Source organism: Tupaia chinensis, unplaced genomic scaffold, assembly GCF_000334495.1.
Source record: "Tupaia chinensis unplaced genomic scaffold, TupChi_1.0 Scaffold000392_1, whole genome shotgun sequence".
In the NCBI taxonomy this organism is placed as follows: domain Eukaryota; kingdom Metazoa; phylum Chordata; class Mammalia; order Scandentia; family Tupaiidae; genus Tupaia; species Tupaia belangeri.
In genome coordinates this window covers 2284307-2289334 of record NW_006159894.1, presented here as the reverse complement: position 1 = coordinate 2289334, position 5028 = coordinate 2284307, and the positions used below count along the sequence as shown (strand labels likewise).

Here is a 5028-nt window from a genome sequence, read left to right as displayed (position 1 = left end):
AAAAAAAAAAAAAAAAAAAAAGACATGTAAAAAGAAAGAAAAAAAAAAAAGAGTGCTGCTCCCTTGCTTTTAAAATGATTCAGTAGCTTCCTGTAGTTCTTTAAATAGAATCCTATTTCCGTATCTGGGTTTAACCAGCCTGGGCTGAGCCGGCCCCCGACCCATCTCCCCAGTTACCCCTCGCTCACCACGGTTTGCTCACACCTGACTTCTCTCCTCAGGACGTTGGCATTTTCTGTTCCCTTGACTTGGAATACTTTCGCCCCCCTCTTCTGCCTTCATTTTTAAGGTCCCTGCTTAACTGTCACCTCTGTTTAACATGCGTCTTTCCTTCCTTCATAAAAAGAGACGTTTCCCACGTGGGAAAGGGGCACAGATGAACTTCCCACAGCTTCTAACACTTCTTCCCAACATTGCCCCCGTTGAGAATTACTGTCTAATATGTTTTCCTCATCCCGACATTTTACGATTTTTCGGAGCTCTAAGATCTTTCTTTTTTTCTCTTCTCGCTCGTAAAGCCTAGTAGTTGGATAGAAACTTCACGGGTAAGATTGCCCCAAGGTACACGCCAAACATATTTTCCAGGCAATGTAACAGAGATGTGTTTCTTCCCTCTTAGAATAGTAGAGTTCACTGTGAAAGTGTGTAGCCAGCCTGGCTTTAATCCTCTCTAGATTATGCCACTGGCCTTTTTACCCTTGAAGAGACAAGGTCAGCTCTTTCTGGGTGAGTTCACACTGGCTCCATCCAAGACACAACCCCACCCTCGCTTTTGCCCTTGCTCTCCGTGCTGTACCAGGTTAATCTAGAAAATGCGATGGAGTAGGATTGCTTCGCGTGTGAAGCCTTCTGTTTCTCCCAAGCTGTGGGAACAGCTTCATCCAATAAAACAAACAAACAAACAAAAAACACTGTGATCTTGTCAGTTTATACATTCCCCCTGCTGCACCCTCAGGAGAGAATCCAGTTTCCTTCTGTGAAGTCAAATTAAAAAACCCTAGGACATAGAGAAAACTTAAAAAGAACCACAGAGCTAGGTTTACAAAGTGGAGTACTGGCTGTGGGGCACACAAAAAAACCCTAGGGATGGGCAAGGAGGGCAGTTTTGTGTGTGGAGAGTTCCAATCATCATGGAGGAGACATTGAGAGGTGAACAGTGATTCTCTTCTGGCCAAAGAGTTAAATTTCTGTAGTTTCGGTAGCAATTGGAGTCAGTCTAAGTGTTTTTGGTTTTGGTCATTACTCCTTTGAAAGAACTCCACATATGCACAGGCCTGTGAACCCCCACTTGTATCTGGGCTCCCTAAAGAGGTGGGAGCACTGCAAGCTCTAAGGATTGGCGTTTCTCCTGTTCACCTGCCTCCCAACTCTCTCCTCCCTGGACCACTGTGCTGAGAGTTCCATCTCGAGAGCTAAAGATTTCTCCTTTATGAGAAAGAAGTGGAAGTCCCACCAGTACACAGACAGGCCACATTCACTGTCAACATCTTCCTGCGAGGCTGAAGGAAACCAGAGTACTTCTTCCTAACGTCTCGAGGATGGTTGAACTGAAGCAGGTTAAGGTGCAGGGGCCTGTCTGCCCCCCTCCTGTGTGTGAGTGCAAGACCTACATCTTCCTCTGCGGAGAACACTCACCCGTGAGCTTAGCACGGCACCAGCAAGCCGTGAGGAATTTAGGAGGAAAGTTTTCCACTTTCTCACAGTGTTTCTATCTCTTTGTCCTATCACGTCTAAATTTATTGCTGTTTATTGGATATGCTGTGTAAGTTAGAACCCCAAGCCACTGCTTCAAGAGATACTTTTGTGTAGAGATCTCTTCCACATAATACGGGTACAGCACATGTTAAGATAAACTGATGGTTATCTCTTAGTAATCTGTCTTGTTTTCGGGACAATGTTCCAGCTAAGATGTTTATGAGTGTGGAGAAAAGAAATGGATTGCTCTTCCCTTCAGTATTTTTATCAAAGTAACCCATTAGCTTTCTGTAGGGCACATGTGCTCACCAGAGAGAGACAGAGAGAGAGATAGGAAGCAAGAAAGCAAGCCGCCAAGTTCAGGACTCAAAGAGTTGTTGGCCAATGCGAGTCCAGCACCAGCCACCGTGCCACCTGCTGGCTCCCAGTCTATTAACTGTTTACCACACCTGAAAAATCTAGACAAGTGCCTGATTCACACACAGGAATAGGGCATAGGGGAGGTATGCTTTGATGTTTAGCAAGGCCATCTGGGGCTGTGGTGTCTCAAGAGAAGCTGTAATTTTCCAGAGCTAGAATGGCAGTGAGAACATTTAAACGGCGTTGGGGAGGAGATGGACCTAGAAGGACAGAAGAGAACAGTGTCTTGACCTTGGTCCTCTGTATGGCCTTTCCTTCATTGTCCTGCATCGGGAGAAAGAAATGCAATGTGTTTCCAGACTCCACATGGTTATGGTTCTTTTTTCTCTTGTGATATGACTATCACCTCCTCTTCAATACTTTCCCTGGCCTCCTAGGTCTAGGCGGAAACTTCTTGTCTGTGCTCATCTGCAAGCAACCATGTTGGTTTGGCGTCAGTTTTTTTTCTTCCCATTACACATTTATTGTGTGCTCATTCATGAGAAATTCAAAGTTACTCTGTGAGATCAGAATTTCAGTTCCACATTGTAAAGGATGAGACTGCTCTATAGAGAGATTATGTCATTTGAATCATAGCTTGAGATGCCGAAAGGTAGGGATTGTTTCATTCACCTTTGACTCACGCCCAGGGCCTACACAGCTGTCGGTACATAGCAGATTCTACTAAATGTTCTGTGACTGAATGCGCGAATGAGTAGCTGTTTCTCGCTCTGGAGAAAGAGAATTCAATTGGAAAAGATCAGAACAGTGATTCTTAACTGATTAGGTGGTTGGTGGGGGAAGGGAATGTCATAGATCCTTTGGAAAATATAAAACTCTTCTATTTTATTTTTCCTCAGAGTTGTGTACCTATGCACCCGTGGAGCTCTACTATTTCAGGAGTCTCCTGAGCTCCCTAGGGCCCCTCTAAGAATCTCTTCAACAAAATACCTTTGGGGTGAGGGACTTCAGTGTTGAATTCCACAGGAGTCACTTGGGTTTGTTTCCAGGTGTAGGCATGGCAGCGGTCATCAACCTTAGCACTAAGGGGCCCGTTTTGCCAAGTATTTGCTCTGCTCTTCCAGCATGGACAAAGCCTGCTGCTAAGCACATAAAGCCGTGCATTTTGGTAAGACTTAAGCATTGAGCTGAGAGGGACCTATGGGGATTAAATACTGAAGTGCTGACCTCCAGCCAGGCTGAAATATAGGGCCCACAGGGGATTTGCTCTTTGAATACTGATTTTGAGAGGTGGCTGAGCAGGCTGGTGTCTGTCATACAGGAAAAATAAACCTAACCATAGAGTTTGGACATGATGCAAACACATACTCAATTTACCAGGATGGCAACGGTAGAGGAAAAGTGAGAGACTAGGGACTACTGTTTGCTTGTTTCCTTCTTTTTTTTTTTTTATTTTGTTTTAAAGTTACTAACACTGTTTAAACTTTAGGCAGAAGTGACTTAAAAGTTGGGTGAGCTGGTGGTGTGGTGGTTAACGTGGCTGGATTCCACATGGCCAACCTCATGGTCCCAGACCACTTGAGAAACACACCAGGTGCATGCGAATGCAAGCCCAAAAATCCCCAGAGGAGGGGGAAATGGAGGAGGAGGAACTGCAGCGTGATCGTCCCCCCAGAGGGGATGCATTCCCCCTTTCCCTCTCTCTTTCTCCCTTTTTCTCTCTGATGAGCACAGGTGCCCTCTGGCAAATATTTCGAAAAGTCTTAATACCTTCTTGTGCGTGTTTCGTTTTGTTTTAGTAAAAGGAAAACATAGTTTAGTAAGTAAAATTACGCTCCTGAGAGATAGGAGTCAGCCTGAGTAGACAGAGAAAGAGCAACTCGAGAGCTCTTTAAAACTATTTTGCTACAAAGGTGATTAGTATTCCACAGGCTGCAGTCGCACTCAAGTATTTAGAAGACAGAGGAACGCTGGCTCCCCCTTTGTGTCCCTGATCTCCAATATCTGGTTTGTAGTTTATAAACACTCATGTCTTCTTTACATTTTCATTTAAAGATTATGTAGAAGCAAGTTCAGCAAATGTGATCACAAGATGCCAAATAAGTATGCACAAACTGGGATTAATGCTTTGGGGTATAGTTATCTTATGTAATTAAAATGCATTTTATTAAAGCTGGAATTCACATTTTGTTCATGTTTAGACATCACTGTACTATAAAGTTTAATTCAGGAAGATTTACATCTGAATGTAACATTTCATGTATATATACATGAGGAAAACTTACCCTATTGTATATTTTACATTTCAGTATTTGTGATATGGCCCTATTCATCCTGTGCTTTTATAAATCACAAAAGTGGCAAGTTTTATGTTTGGTTTTCATTTAAAAATTGTCTGCTAAACATGAATTTCTCCTGATTGCTTCAGATATTTTCCCCTTTGGATTTTTTCATAGCATGTTGTGATTTCCATAAATATATACAGTTACTCAACTGAAAAATAGTTCAAATGACAAGTGGGTAAATTTAAATTTTTGATTCCCAGAATACCTATATAACTGAGAGGTAGCAACAGTATTTGGTGTACATACCTGCCTTATCCCAAAGTACAATACAACAACAGGTGTTTACTTCAGTAACGTGAAGACAGCTACTATTTCTGTTCTTTTGAACCAGAGGAAATGGCCATTGAAATGTGATAAGTGAGGTCAAGTATTGGCAGTTTCATGTGATTCTATCTAATAGGACCTCCATCACCAATAAATAGCCCTTCCTTTGTTGGAGAGCAGAGTGGCCCCTAGAGATCATCTAAGCTGCCTTGCTTTGGTAGGCGGAATAAAGTACACCCCAGAGAGTTTAAATCACCTGGCCAAGATCACAGGGCTCACAAGTTGGCCATGGTGCCTGGACTAGAAGCCATGATACTCAGGCTTTATGACAGACACCCAGTGTGCACCTGCCCTAGCAGAGCGT

General features: G+C 43.3%; 1 protein-coding gene across 1 annotated transcript in view; it reads right to left on the bottom strand.

The window, feature by feature from the left end:
* The window catches only part of KCNE2 (potassium voltage-gated channel subfamily E regulatory subunit 2), a 9638-nt gene that overhangs the window by 3435 nt on the left and 1175 nt on the right, over positions 1–5028 (bottom strand). The window lies entirely within an intron of this gene.